Source organism: Helicoverpa zea, chromosome 15, assembly GCF_022581195.2.
Source record: "Helicoverpa zea isolate HzStark_Cry1AcR chromosome 15, ilHelZeax1.1, whole genome shotgun sequence".
NCBI lineage: Eukaryota > Metazoa > Arthropoda > Insecta > Lepidoptera > Noctuidae > Helicoverpa > Helicoverpa zea.
This window is the reverse complement of record NC_061466.1, coordinates 917,552-938,170: the sequence shown is the minus strand read 5'-3', so window position 1 is coordinate 938,170 and position 20,619 is coordinate 917,552. Positions and strand designations below refer to the sequence as shown.

Below are 20,619 nucleotides of genomic sequence, written 5' to 3'. Positions count from 1 at the left end.
ACAATTTCATAACGTATGTTTAGATCTGAATACATACGTAAAGTGACCAAGGTTTAACGGTGGCAATATGTTAACGTGTAAACTAGGCCGATATTATATACCTATTTATAATTTACGAGCGGTATCGAGGAAATTATAATGTATTTTAAGTATATAACACCCTTTATATATTCGTTCTTGCGTATATTACGACTTTGACTTATGAGGCTCGGATTTGCCTAAGTAGTTAGTTCGTATTTGGTAAAATCTAGTGTGAATTTTGTTACATTTAGAAGTGTGATTTCGTAATTAATTTCCTGTATGGTAAAGTAGGTTGCAGTCATTTTGACTGCTGTTAAATTATCCAGATATTTTTTTTAATTAGAAAAAAAATAATATGTCTCGATAAAAAATAATTTTATAACAGCACGTATTAACACGTAAAATACAAGTACTTGTCACGTAAATATTTTCCCAGTAAGTTTTAACAAGTTACCACTCACCTGCCAGAGTTAAAGACGACAAAGAACACTTAACACACATAAACAAAAATTTTCACTCAACACTTTTCACTGACACTTAATAAAAAAAAAGTAAAATTCTAAATTATTTTTTTTCCGAACACAACGTCAATCCTCACGAAAAATCCACTTCGAAAATAGTGTTTACCTCAAATCACTTATATCGATTATGATCGATGTTGTCGTTGAATCGATTTGTATCGATCGTAGATGGGTGCGTGTTTGCGGGTTGCGCGTGAGTCGGATACTGGCGTATCGTTGCGTCGGCGCGCCTATTGCGCTTGAACTTGGCAAAGCTCGCTGAAAAGATTTTTGCATTTGACTGATGAAGCTGCATTCGTTATCGACTGTGATGTATTGGTATCGATGTTGAGGTGCGATTTTAATCGATTAGAATGTTCTATCGTTGATCTGAAAGCACATCTATCATAGTTTTGGATAGCTATCGTATTATATACGACTTTGTTCTAGAGCTTTATCTTGTTAGGTTGTCAAAATATATCGTAAGTATAATTGATTGCAATCAATCTGAATTAGAAGTTATTTTAATCAATAAGGAAGAGATTTTATATCTACAACTAAAATAGACAATGATTATATATTTTTTTGAAATTGAGAAAGTAGGTTATAACTTATGTATTATTTTTTTCTAATTGAGTAAATAGGTTGTAACTTTGTCAACTATGAACTGCAATAAATTCAAGTTAAAACTGAGTTTGTGTTCAAAAATGTGCGGTCAAATAATATGGCCTTACGTATAACGTAAAAATGATGGTATTGCCAAACAATTACTTAAACCCAAGTACCTGCGCATGGGTACCTAATTAGTACCATTGTTATCTTAAGTAAAAATTTTAGATCAGAGTATTTTGAACTTTATAATTTTACCTGTAGTGTCTGATTTTGTATGTTTATTTGTTGTAGATTATTTCATAGGTTTTCGAGGATATTTGTTTGTGTGTTATTGTTATTGTGTAAGTACGTTCAAAAGATCTTGGGTAAATACTTAAGGGTTGTATTAAGCAAGGCTTTGTGAGGTTTTTAATTTTGTTTGTATAATGTAATATTAAATTAGAAGAATATTCATATTTTTAATGACTACATTACATCTTTTCATATATAGCGGTGAAGTAAGTCTATTATACACTATATACACTATATATTGGGCGACACAAAGAACATACATTGTACCATATTTTACGCATGAGATAAATTATATTTATCTTCAGCAAAGACAATATCAGGTAAGCAACATTCTTCATAAATCCTAAACCAAAAACGAACTACTTATGTATTATTTACCAACAAAATCAAATAAACAACACTAAAGATACTATAATAAATTAAATATTACTATCTAATAAATTAACTAAAACTCTAAATTATATTAATATCTGACACTTACGCGAATGTTAAAGTTAAATATAAATTAACGTTAAATAAATGAAAATTAATACAAATGTAAACAAACAGATTAGTTGTTAGGATTAAAGCATCTTATATCGACGGGGTAGCGTAGTATGCGTAGGCGCAGTGGTTCCTTGCCACATAGATCGCCGCCTGATGTAGCCACGTGGCTGGAACCAGTTAGCCACGCTATGTTCATAACTCATAAATAGCTTATCTATTATATCTGTTGTTCTGTATGGTGGTAATTTTGTAATTTTTGTGTTGACAACATTTTGCAACCCTTTTTTAATTCGCCTCAGTTTCAAAACTCTTCGTAGTGCGGTTTTCTGTGAGCCTCTAACCCAAGTTTATTATTAGTGTTTGTGCGTACACAAACTAAATGATCATTTACTATTCTACTGGTAAGTATATCTTCCACACATTTGAAGACATATCATAACTTGTGCATTATATTTTGTATAAGTATATTACTTGCAGGCTTCCTTGTTACACACCACCCAACCTATTAACTTTTCTTCATATTTTTGGCTTAACTTTTGTCCAACGTACATTTTCCGGTCCACCGCAAATAGACGGAAAATTAGAAAACCACACACGGAGCAAAGGTTCTCATTTCTACTTCTTTATCAGCAAGGTTAAACTTACATAATTTCTGCCTAACAATACACACTTTACTACTATCGGGGATGACGTTTAAATGAACACGTGTCACGCACACATACATAATACTGAACTTACAAATATTACATACACGCACACTAACAAAAGCTAATGTTTAGTAGATGACTGTTACCGCCTTAGCAACACATTTTCCAACTACAATCACCAACTGTTACACACAAGATTTTGCCATAGCTTTTTACGTGGGGATAGCTACTAGTGATCTATTATTTTTCAAACTGCGCTTCATAAAGATATGTTCAGGGTTTTACCGACAAAGTACATCCTCCGAGCCTTTTTCCCAATCATGTTGGGGTCGGCTTCCAGTCTAACCGGATTCAGCTGAGTACCAGTGCTTTACAAGAAGCGACTGCCTATCTGACCTCCTCAACCCAGTTACCCGGGCAACCCGATACCCCTTGGTTAGACTGGTGTCAGACTTACTGGCTTCTGACTACCCGTAACGACTGCCAAGGATGTTCAATGACAGCCGGGACCTACAGTTTAACGTGCCATCCGAAACACAGTCAACGATGTCTAAGATATACTTAGAAAGTACATGCAAACTTAGAAAAGATGCATTGGTACTTGCCTGACCTGGGATCGAACCCGCGCCCTCATACTTGAGAGGTTGGTCCTTTACCCACTAGGCCACCTTGACACTATACCGACAAAGTACATAGTAGACAAACTTTTATATACCTATACTTTTTTGTCAGCTGTCCTCTCTCTGTCATCTCCTGCTCGTTTTTCCCACCCCTAAAGAAAACGTAACATCAGTCAGTAATACCCACCGCATTTATTTTTCATTCAAATAAACAAACCTTTAGCTTCATATACTAGTAGGCTTCACCTACACATATCACTATTTTCACATCTGACACATACATACAACTTGGTACAAGTAAAGCTGAGTCATAGGAACTGGGGCTGCCAGGTTTTCCCTAGCGAATCTATACGAGCTGACATTAAAGCCCAGTTGCATGTATTTCTAGCGTAACGGTCGGGATTTGGTGAGTGGTACAAGTTTATAAGACTAGCGTACTTCTTCAAACACTGTCAACAAAGCGACATACAAACGTAAACGTGTATGAAATGTCAGAAAATTTACTGCTCTAGTATCCTGAGAAATGAATCAAATGTTCTCCGCAATATTTTGTGCCCCAAAGAGCCAAAAGTTATTATAGTGACCAGCAAAAATGCTGCAGACTGTGCAGTGAAATGAGCCAAAGTGCCTTTCAAAGTAATCGAGATCGTCCAAAAAGAAATGTTGCTTAGAAAAAAGTTAATACATGCAAACTAGCCAACCTTATAAACGTGCCTAATATAAATATGCCTGTATACTTCAAAGACTCTTCAAAACTGTGCACTCATCTTCAGCTTTTGACTTTAAAAGATCGCTTCCGTCTGTGACTTGTGTCCAAGTTGCTACAATTTTGATATCCATCCGATGAATTTGTCACGGGCTTTATGACAGAGGTTCAGCTCAGTCGCACATAATATGAATATTTATTGCGCGCACGCACTCTTGTGGTTGAAAACCGACTGATTGAAATCATACGAGCCATGAGAATTGTGGAGTAGGTACCTATAGAAACCGAAATTGATATAAAATGACGCGACAGAGCTATAAAAATGCGAATGTGAAGAAAAAGTGCAAATAAAGCGAATATGTTAGGTATAACCGAGCAATGAGGTGAGGAGGAGGTAACCACAATATAACTTTATAGTTTATTTTCACACGAAAATCCATTTTATTTATATTTCTTTACAACAAATACCGTCGCAAATGGTGGTAAGTAGTTGTAAAGCGAATTTCACAGATATTTTCCGCATTAAGTACTTATGTGTGAAACACTCTTAGCCTTACATATGAACTCTCCTTTAGGCTTTTCTATATGCACTAGAGTAATTAAATGATTTCGTGGTCATTATCGACGTCGTGACAGCCTAAAACCAACCAATGCTGGACGGAGGCCACCTCCAAGCTGTGTGTGAGCGCAGTGTGGGATATTTTTGTATTCGGAGATATGCTGCCAATGTATATGTAGGTACCGCCATCAGTCAGTCGCCAAAGCTTTGTCCCTTTTTAACCCCCGACGCAAAAACGACGGGGTGTTATAAGTTTGACGTGTCTGTGTGTGTGTGTGTGTGTGTGTATGTGGCATCGTAGCTCCCAAACGGATGATCCGATTGTAATGCGGTTTTTTTTGTTTGAAAGGAATGTCATTCGGGAGTGTTCTTAGCTATGTTTGGTGGAAATCGGTTCAGGTCTTCAAGGTCATCAGCTCGTTTGTTAGGTGTGATAGGAATGTTACACGCTCAGTTTACTTGCAAGCATATGTGGGATCTGAAATTTGAAATACTAATGTCTTCTGGAACCACTGAGCTGGTCTGCTGTTAGGACACGAAGATAGGAGACGTAACCCTGAACTGCCGTTTAGTAAACCCATCGAGTTTGGGCTCGTTGAATTTGTCTTGACGAGTTCTCTTCATGTTTCTGATTGACGAGAACCTGATGCTGGAAATGGGATGTGGCGGATGAAACCCTGGAATGCCGGAATGAAACGGATAAACCGATTTATATTTTTGCTGAAAATCTAGAATGACCAAAGGTTAATCTTTGTTGTTTCTCAATCTGTGCAATTCTCCCAGAGCTGGTTTGTCATGAGGATTGTTAAACCGCTTCTTTTGGCCGAGATCGCATATAGCGACCCCATCTTAAAATAAAAGAAATTAAATGAAAGAAAGAAAAATTAAGGAGCTCCTTCAAAAAGCATGAAATAAAATTAAATTATAAATTTAAAAAACCCCCGACCCAAAAAAAAGCACGCAATTATTATGACAAAAGGTTAAAAACGCTAAACCCTGTAAAAAGCAAAAAATAACTTTTAACACTACGTAAGTACCAACTAAAGCATGTCAGACTAAACTAAATTTTGACGTGTCGGGGGACCGCTTTTTACCTTTAAAAATACTTACATAAATCAAATGATACCTACCTAATTACAACATTCGTATAAAAAAAACACGTATCTAAACAAAATTATATAAAAAGTTATAAGAAGTATATGTAATGTAGTAGTATATGATTACTTCTAACGTTAGGCGTCGTCCTAATTGGCAGCGATCGCACGATGGCGCGATGCGTTTTTCATCTCACGATCTCACTATCTCACTTGCGAGGTTCAAATAGGACACTCTGATGAAATCTGTATGTTTGAACTCATCGAACGACGAGAACACATCGTGCCATCGTACAATCGCTGTCAATTAGGACGACGTCTTAGATGAAAAACGCATCGCGCCATCGCGCGATCGCTGCCAATTAGGACGACGCCTTAGGCTAATAAATTAGAGCGGTCCCCCGACACGACAAAATTTAGTTTACTCTGAGATGCTTTAGTTGGTACTTACGTAGTGTTAAAAGTTATTTTTTGCTTTTTACAGGGTTTAGCGTTTTTAACCTTTTGTCATAATAATTGCGTGCTTTTTTTTGGGTCGGGGGTTTTTTAAATTTATAATTTATAAGCAGGTGAGGTCTGTAATTGGGGCAGAATTAAATCGTATCAAAAACTCTTTCTTTTCGAGGTGGACAGACGACCTTATAAAGGTCGCCGGAAGACGCTGGATGCAGGTCGCTTCCAACAGGTATCTGTGGAGATCAAAGGGGGAGGCCTATGTTCAGCAGTGGACGTCCTATGGCTGAGATGATGATGATGATGATGAAAAACTCTTTTTTTCTTCACTTACTGAATAAGCTGGTATTAACCATTAAATTCTTTGATGTATTTATAGCAATGCGTTATGTTAACGATTCGTTTCCAATAAGATAAGAAATCGAAACCGCTTGAGGTGCACAGATGTTAATCAGCTAGCATTAAATGGCCGATATCCATAAAGCTGAGAACACATGTAAGGCAACAAGTCGCTAATTAACTTCACCTACACTTGAAAACATAAGTTGTAGGCTAAGTTATCACCAACTTCCAGACTACGGGCTGCTTTGTGTAAGTTTAAGAAAACCCACAAAGCGATTTCGGCCCGACCCGAGAATCGAACCCGAGACCTCGAGTACAGCAGCCGCCCTTGCGACCACTAGACCAACGAGGCAGTCAAACTTTAATCATAGGGTAAATGGGCAAACCTAAAGGACCACCTTAGTAGACTTGCCATTATTGTCACCAACTTCTGTCTATCATAAGGAAGGAACTATGTTATGAATCTACTAAACTTCTGCTACCGTAAGTTCAATATACTCGTGCCTTTACCATGTATATTTACATGAAGTTGTAGTACATGTGTGCTTATGATTTATGTTATAGTTCAACTTTTGCTCGTAACGTGTTCTGACCTGGTTTTGAATCAAAACTTGACCATAGTATACGAAGGTATGTATGATAATCAAGAGCCATAGTGGTATAGTTTTTGAATTGTGGTAATCTGAAGAAATTAGACCTGTATGATGATTAATCACTATCCTTTTTCAACGCGGACTTTTTTCAGTTCTAAGTCTATCTTTCGTCACATCAACCGTAGGGTTTTAGACTGCTAGGGCTGCGGGAATAACCGAAAGCGTTACTACAGCCCTGGCATACGTAGGGCTCCTGAAGGGCCTGGGCAGGTTTTTTTTTTTAATTTTCACCAAAATAATAAAGGTATACTTTGAAGTTTTTCTTCATCAATGATGTTTAGTTTCCCAGACCCCTCAATTTAGATTCCGAATCTGCACGATAGCAATTAAGATAAGCCTCTAGACCACAATGTCCACAATCAACTAAAAATAATTTTCCTTATTTTCGTAACTTTACAATGAACCGTTGATGACAATACTTCGTGGGTACAAAAGATATAAAGCACTATTGAACAATTTTGAGTTCGAGGTTGAACCTGGCATTACTTTACAAAAGGGTGAACACTATTTAAAAGCCTTTCAAACAATTGGATTATCTCAAAAGAAATCCTTGAAAGCGCAAGGAAACAAAAATATTGTTCAAGCTTCGAAGGATTTCATTCAAAGGACTTTTCTTGATTTTAATTTTATGAAAATCGTAAAACACCTCGGAACGGTTTTTATTGTTCAAAAGAGTTACTGTTCATTTGTTTTTTGCAAAATGGCTCCTGACTGGAATTAACAATTTTTAAAGTACAAACCTCGCTTTTATAGGTATTGGTAGTTTTTGCGATAATAAAACCGTGAACGGCTTGCGGTTTATATGAATAAAATGTCCAATAAATGTACAATTTTACTATTATTATTGAGTTGTCATAACTGTTTCTTATAGGCTTGAAATATTGTAATAAATATCGATCGACATTAAACTGGATTACTAAGATTATTAACAATAAAACTATGAATTATGACGTACTTGTGTTTACATAGATATTGTGACAGGAAACTTGAAACAGCAATGAAATTAGAGCCGGGAGTAATATATTTTTTTATTTTATACTTTACTGAACTCGATCAATTTACTTCATTCATAAAATGCCGTGAATGGAACTTCAAAGCACTGACGTTGTTCACTGAACAAATTGAGTCGAACCCTCCATTTTTTAAGTAGGTAGGTAATTGTTAAGTTTATAATTAATATTACTTGGACGAAAGACAGGATATGATAAACATCAAAATATATGCAGCAAGCTAATTATACACTGGCCTCTTCGATTCAAAGCGAAGTTATTACCTATAGCTACTAATCGATTCAGTAGTTCCTGATATTGACGCATTGAACAATCAACAAAGAAACAAATTCAGCTTTACAACATTAATATAGATTACGGGAAAAATTCCAACACATTACCAAGTTGCAATAAATTCCGCATTAATTCCGCGGAGAACGGTGCAATTACGCATTCAATATCAGTAAAACAGTTTAATTTTAACTCACAGTCGTCAATGATTGACACGGCGGTAGGAATTTAGCATTTTTGAAAAACAAATAGCTCCCGGTAAGGTGAACGCTCAGTCAGAGCGGGACGTGTGGCGCCTTCGTCTGTCTGTCTGTCTGTCCGTCTGTCTGACGGTGTTCAGGGCTGCCTTGAGGAAAAAAGAAAATCGTGCAATTTTTAATACTATGTTATTTGGCCAAATATTTGGCAAAAAGCTACAGCCAAAAGTGAACTAGTTGAAATCTGATTGGAAATCGATGCAGAGGGAGACAGATAGGTATGTCTTTTGAATAGTGCTGTTTGAATAAGACTCAAATACTTAATCTAAGTAAAATGCAACTTCTGTTCGCTAATAGAATTTTTGAAAGTTATTGGGTAGGTCTGGTCTAAGCAGCTCATATTAACTAGATTTTGACGACGATAAAATAAACATAATATTCAGTCTAGATTCGAAATCAATTAAATTCAAGACACAGAAACCAAATTATTTACCCAAAATTAGTGCTCCAATTTACTAGTTACAAATTATTATTATAGCTACCAGCTCCCATTTCACGGTTAAAGTTAACCATTCAGTTAAGGACAGTTATCTAGTGTGTTTAAATTGAACTTAGCTACTGGTTTTGAGGTGCGAAATTATAACTGGGTGTCAACTTAGGAATGTCGAATACCGATACTAGTTTGAAATCGAGAAACAATATCGAGATAATAGCTTTTGTATCGATAATTATTATTTAAGTGTTATTGCAGCTCCTAATTTAATGGATTTGAGGGAGATTTATTTGCAAAATCTAAGGTTTGTTAGATAACAGGTATTGGTCTATGTGGCTCGTTTTACTATCTAATAGGAGCGTGTTCCAGGATCTAATGATAAATCTTCGTTACTATGATTAGCAACAGTAGCAATGCTCTTGATTAACGAACAATATTTGCTAAGGAACGCAATTTGCATATGGTCTCCATCGTTATTATGTAATGACAAGCAGCCACCATCAATTTTACCAAGATTTCTCACCTCACACAAACCCGGACAAGAAGTAGATTATATCAAACACTGAAAGGATTTTTCAGATCGGTCCAGTAGTTCCTGAGATTAGCAGGTACAAACAAATAAAACTCTCATCTTTATGGAATAAGAACATAGTCAGGTATTTAATAGGTTCAACTAATACCTAAAGAGGCTTAAGCTTGTTGACGATCAGCTCGATGCAAAAAGCAGTATTTTCAGATATTGTAGGCTGATTGTCTTTCCAGTGCTTACTGCAAATCTAAAGTTACGCGCGTGTCGTATTTCCAAAAAAAGGTTTTCTTGTGCCATGTTTCCACAAAATGTTTTCATGCAATTTCAAATAAAATAATTATTTTTCGCCATAATTGCCATCCCTAATCCCATAGCATATTTGTTCGCGCCTTTATAAATATTGTGAATCAATACTATTTACATACGTACATTATAATGTCAAACATTAAAAATAATGTTTGCCGGTTATAACTAGATTTTCTCGGTGAGTGACTAACGGGTGAAATATTCTAAATAGCCAGTGTATTTTTTCGGTTATTAATAGTTTGCAGTTTGTGCACGCAACCACTTTCGCGGTCAATTTGGACTTTGTGTTTTAGAAATTATGAAGAAACCATTAATTTTACAGGACCTACGTACGTCATAATTAACAACTTCTTTAGCTTATTATTTTCGACTTTGTTATTTTGATATAGGTAGATCAATTAATTAATTCACACCAAGATTCTCTAGGTTAAACATCTACGTTTTTACAAACACTACGAAATCAAAAATATAATAAAAAAAACACGTTTTGTCATACCTCTACATTGAGAATCATCTTTATTTTTTCTATTTTCACTTAAAAAAGTGTATTTCAGAGTATAACAACAATTTAAGTGGTATACATACATAAAATTTATAGATACATAACTAACACTACTACTATAAAATACTAACAATAAAATAAACCAAGCCTCTTTACAATTTTACAACTGTTAATAATGCCCTTCAACCACTGGGGCGTAACGTTCTACCCAAATAGATGCTATCAGGGAATTCAATTTATTCAAAGCAATCAAACTTCTGTCAATACATTAAATATCGCACGACAATGTTTACGGGTTTATTCAATAGTTTTACAAAATGATCTTATTATAGGGAAATATTAAAACTAAGTATCAATATATTCATCCGCATCGCTGTCAGCTGGGATCGTGCCCAAAAGGCTGGCTGCATTGCCACGCTGGATGGCAATGCATATCCTTTGACCGAAGTATATTGTAATAAAGTATAGACAATGTTTACTATGTTACGCTTTAGTAATTACTGGGTTAACTTTTGAGTTGAAATAAACATTGTTTGATATCTGACTAGGTTCTGTTTGCGGTTTCCACTGCGTTTCCCGAAGTCTTTACGCCCGGAAACTTACCAAAAGTAGCCTATGTGTGATACGATTTCTTTCTCTGTGAGAGGGACAAACACACACATGTATGTACATCTTTACAAAATTTCGCATACCTATATTGATTTTTTTCTTAAAAAGAATAATAGACCGTCGAATATTTCGCTTAAGACCATTTTTCGTTTGAGATAAAAGCATTCTTTTTATCAACAAGATTATTAACCACCTAGTCAGTCTGCGCTAACCCTTAAATAGTTTAATATTTTCCATGCTAAATTAGCATAGAAACAAGTTATTTAAATAATAAGTAATTGTTATTACTTTAACTATTTACTCGAAATATAATTAAAACAACGTTCCAACTGAATGTTTTCAACAATTATTGAAATTGTTTTCACAACTTTAGCATTCTGAAAAGGTCAATGACCTTCCTGTTTATATTGTAAATAAAGTAGTTTTTGGCAGAAGTCTGCAACATTTTTGTAATGTTGCTTTCACAATTCATGTTAATCGTTGCAATAGAGACATGAGGCACAAGGGCAAGGAAAATCTACAGTTTTGATTGTAGGATGACACTATAGACCACAAAAAACTTTTTTACAAAAAAATTAAACCGACTTCCCAAGACACTAAAAAGCAAAAAAAAAAACTATTTTTAGGTGCATCGGCCTAGAAGTCGGTGTCTTATGGATGTTACTAAGTTAATTTTGCCACCGACTTCTAGGCCGATGCACCTAAAAATAGTTTTTTTTTTGCTTTTTAGTGTCTTGGGAAGTCGGTTTAATTTTTTTGTAAAAAAGTTTTTTATTTAAAGCTTTTCAGTGATACGAATAGTTGTCACTATCCATACAAGTGGGAAGTTCTCATCAATACAAAGAATATAAGTCCAAATACGAGGTATTTTACATATTCAGTTGTCGAGTTCCCTCGACTTTCTCTGGTCTCCATCATCAGGTCAGCTCCAAACCTTCACTGTTGCAAAGTTCTTGTCAATACAAATAATTTAAGCCCAAACACGAGGTAGTTTACATATTCAGTTGTCGAGTTCCCTCGACCCTCTCTGGTTTCCATCATCAGATCAGCTCCAAATCTTCACTGTTGAATAGTGCTTTTAGGCGTACACCTGAGTGTCAAGTTTTTACCCTATGTATGCCTACAACTTTCGAAGGTTGCCCTCGATTTCTCAGGGTTTACATCATCAGATCCTGACCTGATGACTATGGGACCAACTGGCAGCTATTCCGAGTCGAACAAAAAAAGAATCACGTAAATCGGTCTATAAACCTCGGAGTAATCGATGTACATACATAGAAAAAAAAAAAAAAAAAAAAAATATACCGGCCGAATTGATAACCTCCTCCTTTTTGGGAAGTCGGTTAAAAATAAAACATCCTCCTTTTTAGTAACCTATTAAAAAGCGGTAAGTAAATATTAACTACTAACCTAATAACAATAATACATTAAATAAAACATATTAAACATGCATTAAACACTTAGTGCGCTTCCTCCTCTCTCCTACTATTGTATGTGCTGTGCCCGACAGGGTCCATAATTGTGATATAAATTACCTATATAACAACAACTGTAAACATTATGGTATGCATTAAAGAATTGAGTATTGAGTATATTTTAAGAAAATAAAAAAAATTTATAAAAAAATCATTCAAAATCCTACATAGGAAGAGCTAGAAATTTTCATAATAAAATGTTGAACACATCTGAGTGACGCATGCGCGCGTGTTGGTGGCGCCCGCGCAGGCTTGTGGATACAACTATACGAAACTATTTCGTTTTACTAGCAATAATAACAGTTGTCGAGTCTGTTTGCATTTTAGTGCAGTTCTCCAATGAACTTGACTTGGAAAAGCAATTATTTGTATTGTTCGCAATAAACTGTAATAGAGATGAAACCTATAGATTTTATGACTCACGTTTCAAACATAGGTAACTTATCTTTACGACAATGTTTTATTTTTACATAATCTAGCTAAGCACATGTGCCATAAGTACCTTGCATCATAAACTATTTCCATCTTCACTGATCATCGTTTTCATCAAAATTAAATGAGTTCTCGCAAACTTATACAAATCATCGACCTATATTGAGACACGTCATAAAGAAGGCTGTTAGAAGCCATTGCCCTTTTTCTAAGTAAGATACCTACTACGAAATTAATAGCTTCAATTACACCATCAATTGTACACTTATCGACAGCAACAATCCTAATTGCACACCTCCCAAAGTTCGAAACCGCGACCTCCGAGACCATCTCATTAGTGGGAGACATCCTAAACTATTAGAGCTCCCAAACAAATACTCAATTACATAAAATGTCAACACTACATTCCCACGACGAACCGATTACCAAATAAAAACTTACCATACCAAATTGCTTGTAGAAATCAATATTCAAAATCACATTACCAATAAAGCATTAATTTTTATCGTTCAAACAAAGAAAGCACAAATAGCTGTGTACTGATCGGTAATTTGTCACTTAGGATTTATGTTCGGCCACCGTGTGAGATCAAAGGGCCGCTACAACCCGTGAGCTATATCAAAAGGTGGGCCCGAAACCCGTAAAAATAGAATTATTTGAACGTGACCGCTGCACGGTTGATTTGAGATGAGAATGATGCGTTTAGCCTAGCTTGCGTGTTCAGTAGGAATCCTTTGTTTCGTTATATAAAAGGGTTTTTAAATGTGTTCTAGAATTTTTGGAATTTAAATCAAAAGAACAGCGAGCATTAATTTTAAATGATGACGGAATTTTACTTGTATTTACAAATATTTCATTCATAACCTTGACATTATTACAGCAGCAATAGCATTACGAATCTTAGAAAAACCGACTCATTGGCACAAATACGCCAATCAAATATACGTCACTTCGCTAACACAGGATATTACCACAAACATTAAATATTTCTTATCTAATAAAAGCCTTAAGATTGAAATTAAGAGGCATTAGCACAACTCCATGTTTCAAATTGGTTGTAAAAGTCCCAATTACTGGGACTAATAACAAATTTATAAGATAATTACGATCAAAAGCTACACGTATTAGATATTAGTAATGACTCTGTAATCATTTTAATTACCTGAATATTTTACGATAAGCACTTGACCGTTTATCGCGCCGTATATGGGTAAAACTAATATGTAATTAAAGATACAATTTTCTTTGAAGAATGAATGAAAAACTGGACTGTGGTTATTGCATTTTTTAGGTTTTGGTGCTTATCATAATTTTGAAGGCTGCAGAATATTAAGTAGAGCCCGTCTAAGCAAAGTTTTAAGTACGCCGATCACTGCTACTGCGGTTGTGGGGTACCTAATATCCCTTCAGCTTAGACGAGCTGTACTTACCTACTATTACAGCTGTACTTACTTAATACTATTCAAGTGTAAACAACAAAATGTGTAATTTGTTAATGAGTAATCAGAGCTATAAAACTAAGTAACAAAAGACCGCAAATAAAGACATGACTGCCTAAACAATATACTAAGTAAGAAACTTTAAAAGTAAATCATTCAATTCAAGGAAAAAAAAATATATCATTCCTATTAGAACCAAATCTCACATGCATCTTTTGCTCCATCAGTAGATTTCAGCAGTTACTACTGCTAAATAATACTGCTCAACAATTTGACTCAAAACTCCCTCATTTCCATCAATCACAGTAACAAGTGCGTTCACTATTCAACGTTATGTTCCAACTCTATTACAACCAGTCATAATATGTAATTAAACCACGACATAATTCACTCTAAGTCTGTCTTAACGTAAATATCTGCTATCAACGAATGCCATAGTCGACAATGCCTTCGTCCTTGATCTAATGTTCGGAAACCCGACACCGAACTGTGTATCTTGATAGTAGATCGATCGCGAATATAAATTAATTAGCTTTGTTTGTTTCTATTATGGTAATTGCTGTTTTGGTTTTGTTTGTTGCTGTAATTATAGATACTGAAATCTTTCATTGAAACTTTCCTAGCTTACTGACCTTCTTGAGTTATGGCTATTAATAATGCCTTCTTGATTAGCTACTCGTCCAGTTGTATTGAGTGCTATGTAATCTTTATTTACCTAAGCCATGTTTTCAATAGTAGAAGTACTTCAAATGATAACCATACTTACACACACACTTACGTCTAAATCTGATTCCCTAAAATACATACAAAATTGTAAATAAAAATTCTCCAAAATTTTATCTTAAGCCTTTCAAATCAGTCCAATATAAAATCATTCAAAGCAAATCTCCATAAATCCAACATGTCGGCGGAACGTTCACGAAGGGCAACATGTGGCGAATAACACGAAATAGCAACAAACGCCACCACGACACCTGAGTCAAAACAACTATTATGTCAATCATTCTGCTGCTCGTCCGATTTCGTGGTGCAGTTGCAGTGACAACGATCTTCAAGGTGAGAAGAAACAGTGATAATAGAAACAGTCAGTAAATAGAGCTTGAAGTAGAAATATATTAGCAATAAAAGGGAAATTAAATAAAAATCTGCAAAGACTCAACACGTTGAAAACATTATAATAGCTCTGGTTTGAAAAATAAAAACTTAATGGACTCTTCATTGGTCTATTATCATTGTCATAAATCTGATTGATGAAATTATTAATACGTACTTATTCACGAAATACTGATTTATATCGAGCAATGATCAGGTTAGGTGATAAAATAATCAAATTAGATGCTTGGGTGAGAAAAGTAAGAGGCAATAATCTAACTAGACTAAATAATCAACCAGAAGATGTTATAATATGATAATCAATATATGAGAAACAGAATATTAATCAAGAAGTCGCTGCTACAGGGGCTGCACCTCACGCCACGATTCGCGTTACAAACGTTACGTCCGTCGGTGTATCGCGTGCACTCAGATCTTAATATGTTATAATTTGCGACGCCCGATCGCTAATCATACGAATTATGTTCATTTGGCAAAAATTATAGCTTTCACTTTCTGTCAATGCACGCTATTGTGGCCTATTTGGTACAAGGTCAACGAACTACTAAGGAATACCAGTTTAAATTCATTTTTTACAGAAGGGGCTTATAACAGGAAAACAACAAGTAGAAATAGGAAGTCAAAAAAATAGACATGACAAAGTAAAGAAAGACAAATTACGGTATCCAGTAAACACAGGAAATGGTGAGCATTTTGAAGATCAATCAACTATTAAACCACCACAAGAATCGTGAAATCAAAATGTGCCTTGTCCACATAGTAACCGGGTTTATTCCAATTTATCTCATTACCTGGAAGAACAAAATCTTCGCACGTACAAACTATAGTTTATTGGACGTATTTTCCCTTTCAAGATGAAATCTTTGGCGCCACTCTGTGATAAAGTCCGCGTGGATATGAGCCAACACCGTTTCCACTGGGGATTATATAGTATTTATTAATAATAACTATCTCGAAAATATAGTTGTCTGCTGATCTGTTAATATTGCTATCTTTGTAGATCAGTATACTTGTAGTGTGTAGACTTCTGTTGGATCGCACCGTTGAGCAAACAATTATTGCAGCTATTTACGTTGCTTGAATGAATCCTGGCTTTTACCAAGTTGCACTTTTAGTGAATCCCAAATAAAATTGGACACAAGCTAGAAAGAAGACATTAAGTCGTGCGGGGAAACTATAGGATTTTATAAATAGAGTCTGATTTTAGATTGTTGACTTAATCACCAATTACATGATCGTGGTACCCACAACCCACAATCATATAATAATATACAAGAAACACGATAGTCCTGAAAAACTTGAAAAAAGCAATTCAAAATAAAATTTAGATTTTTATGTTGAAGATTGTCTTTCAAAAGATATAGACAAGTAACATCGAGGACTAAATCTAGTTCACCGCAATGAAAGTTAAATATCAAAATATGATGTGGGATCAGTTGCTCTATTTATTGGAGTTAATTTTGTTTTGCCGACCTTTATAGGGATTTGGTTATCTTGGACACCACCCAAAGGTAATACGAATGACAATAAAATTTTGATGTTCGTGTTTTTGTAACCTATTCTCAAAATGGTTACGCCTAGTTTCTCGGATTTGGATATGATACATTTTAAAACAGATATATTTCTGAAAGCAGGTTTTTTAGTTAGCTAATAACAACTTTTAATAGACCATCAATATCGATTAGTAGTCTTCTAAAAGAGAATAATCCTAATTTATAACTTTATTTACAGGACGACTAGAAATCAGCAGGCTCGCATGTTAATCAGGTTATAGATGATGATATAGTTGAGACAAATTCATTAATTCACTAAGCATTTGAAACAGTGGTTTAAGAAAACAATATTTAAAACAGGAACCCTTAATTACGAAACTCCCAATTAGCATAAGCCTAAAGCCAAATATCAAAAGGATCCAGACAAACATTAATTAAAACGCGAACTGTCGAAAGCAAAAGTAAAATCACTTAATTATTAGCCAAGTGGTATTGTTATCGAGAGGCGGTCGATAGCCTTGTGCGTAGTGAGAACGTAGTGCTACAATTAACTATTATCGAGTCTCGCCTGTTATGGCACAATATACACATCTTGATAACGGCGACTGGGCGGTTTGGCTGGGCTTTGCGCTTTGACATGAGTATTTTGAGGCTCGATAAGATATTGTTAAGGTGTGCTGGATAATAAGGTGCGTTAGCAATTCTGCAAGGTGGTTTTGGACTTGGATTTAAGTCAATTAATCTTAAAGTCCATTTTCATAATGGCATTTTAAGATTTAATTATACAAGCTAAGGCAAACTTATTCTTACAACGGTAGAATATAATGATTACAATGATAGTATCTAATAAGGCGTAAACCCGGTGAGGACGATAGTCTAATATACAGGTGCAGTGATAGATCGTATAAGAAAAGTGGATCATGCCAATTTAACTGAACATAAGCTGGTGTGACATACTTAACAGAAACAAGATAAGTAAATATAGAAAGTGATGCAGATAAACTCCGCTTCGTAGCACCTCATCTGCCATAATCATCAATTACCACACCCACGGGAGGAGACTTCACTCGCCATCAAACACTTCACAAAGATAAGCCAGCCAGCTATATGTTAAACAACACCACGTTTATCGAAGTCCGATCTTCATAACACAATTATCGTTGAAAACTTGCCTGGCGCCAATACCGAACCAGATCAGGCGCATAATGAGCTGAGAATCGATAGCGGTCCAAAATAAATCAAAACTTTGTCGGTGTTTATCGCGATAGTTATTATGAGCAACCATGATAAGCGGCTTAACTGTGGGTTAGGTAACCTTAGGTGTGAAAACCACTGCTCTTAAATTAGCTAAGTGGCTTTATCGAGTGGTCCTAATGCTGAGATAAATTGTGGCCTATTATGGTTTGTTGACGTAGATGCTATGAGTTCGGTGAGCATACTTCAGCATATAATTGGTAGTCGCAGCGGTATATTGAAAAGTTTGTCATTATCATTTCCATCAATCAGTGGCATTCCTAGAGCAGGATACATTTTCACACACATTTAATTAAATCTTAATAATTGTCATTTCTATTTGGACAGACATTTCATTGATAATTTAACTTTTAGATACATAGCTCAAACTATTTCACTATATGTATTTAAAAATGCATTCAATGCCAGTTTCGCGACTTCCAAGTCTTTCCTTTAGATCGTATTCATTATTATTCGCTATATCAGAAGTCCGTGTGTACAGCCAAGGATTTGCATTTGTCATAGGGTCACAATTTGATATAAGGTCAGTTATGTCTTTACCGCCGCCGGTACTGTTAATAATGCAAATATCACTACCTCGTTGAAGATATTTATGATATCCTTACGATACCTGTTAAGAACCGCTATCTCTATTTATTATTTTAAGTAGGATATTTACTTTAGTTTCATTATTTAGAGTATCAACTATCAACTAACATTTCATAACCAGCCAAGTATCTTGTTCTTTTTGGATATAAATGTATCAAAATTGGTTTTTTACCATCTAAATATAAATTCTGATTGATAGATGACTCGATGTCTAGTCGACCATTGCTAAAATAAAACAGAACTGTCTGGTAATGTTAAAACTTGTAGGAATGATAAGATCATTAATTTAATAGAATGCATTAGTACAGTATTATGGTTATTAGGATTGTTGGCTAGAACTCAAGTTTCTCGAGTACCTACATGTACAATTGGTCTCATATCTTCTAAATATACCGTTTCAAGGATTGCATCTTCATTTAGTCAAATAATATCCATTGAACTATGTAATTCTGTCATAATGTGCTATCTAGTGAACCATTTGCTGATGCGGGGGTGAAAATTATAGTTAAAGCTGTTTAAAAGCTACTTTTTTACATCAATGGTTCAATGCTTTTAGGTTCGTCATTGAGTTTAGACTTTTGATATTTTATTGGAGATTTCTCTAAATTTCTTAACAGACTAGCTTAGAAAACAAGAGCACGTACTTTCACATCATATGTGTTTATTCTATCAGAATCCCACGTTTTATTACTACACGGAGAGTCTTTGATCTCATGTTTTACATAATTTTTATGGCAACCACAAGATTACTTGGCTATCTAGTTTACGACTTTTTGAAATCATCAGATTTCGATGTTGAGAAATCCGAATTTCTAAAATTCAATTGACACGGCTATAGATGACAAATTGGAGTTAAGAAATTAGAGGTTTTATGCAAACTATTCGCTTCTATTGCTATTCTACAAGGTGTTGATTTGCATTTGTGCCATAGTTCAGGAGGAGGACATAAAATACGTAAATAATCGATTGAAATTACAGTAGACGGAAAATAGCTAATATGCATTGCTTTTTTGTCACTGTAATGTCGTAGTATTTCAGAAGTAATCCAATTTTATGAATGAAATTTATGAATGATCATTGCGTATTCTTTGTGTTTGAGTGTGTGTGAGTGCACAGCACGGTTTTAAGGCCAGTAACACACGCGCAAAGTTTAAATACGGCTAGATGACATTTCAGAGTTCGTAAAAAAAAAATACGTACCATTTTTTTGTTGATTTGGGTCGAGAATCATTAGCATAATTAAGTCCTTGAATATGGCACGGATGCAAATCAACAGCTTGTATATTATTTTCAAGAAGCTTTAGGTAAATGTAGCTTCAATGTAAAAACATCAACAAAGTCAAAGTAAACTACCGGAAACTTTCAATCTCATTACACATTAATCCCCAGTGTCCCATCATAATACTCTATTTGCTGTAAGTATCAGACCATCAAGCTCTCGACTGATATTCTCAGTAGCAGCTACTCCATCTAAACGTCACAACATTTCACTTATACCAGCCATCAGCACATCGGACTCGAGTCGAACTTCCACGAACTCGATAATCGAGATAAATAATATCGATTTATATCCATCATTCGAATCGCCTTGATTTGTGAGCACTTGATCATATTTCCGCTGAAATTATGAACGATTGAGAATCGATTCTACTAATCAAGACAAATAGTTCGGCGTCTGTTGTTTGAGGATTTAGTGAAGGTCCAATTCCAAGAAGTAGGCTACGTATTGTTTTTATTTTTACTACTGGGTAAGACATAGTCGTATATTTTTATCATACCTATGTCTGTAGGCATTGCAATACTTTGTTCCTAAAACTCATCTCAGAAATCATAACCGTTAGTAAGTGAACTACATATATAAATCTATTGCAACAATGATTGAAACTTACCTAAACCAAAAGCACTCGACACGACACCACAACAGA

At 35.1% G+C, this 20,619-nt stretch overlaps 1 protein-coding gene across 4 annotated transcripts in view; it reads right to left on the bottom strand.

Moving 5' to 3' along the window:
* The window catches only part of LOC124636819, a 190,644-nt gene that overhangs the window by 94,841 nt on the left and 75,184 nt on the right, over positions 1-20,619 (bottom strand). Inside the window, exon 1 of one of the 4 annotated variants that reach the window (XM_047172990.1) lies at positions 483-736. The exons of the other annotated variants lie outside the window; for them this stretch is intronic. The gene's annotated coding sequence lies outside the window, so the exon portion shown is untranslated. Of the gene's footprint in view, positions 1-482; positions 737-20,619 lie in introns of those variants that run through there. 4 annotated transcript variants of the gene reach the window in all.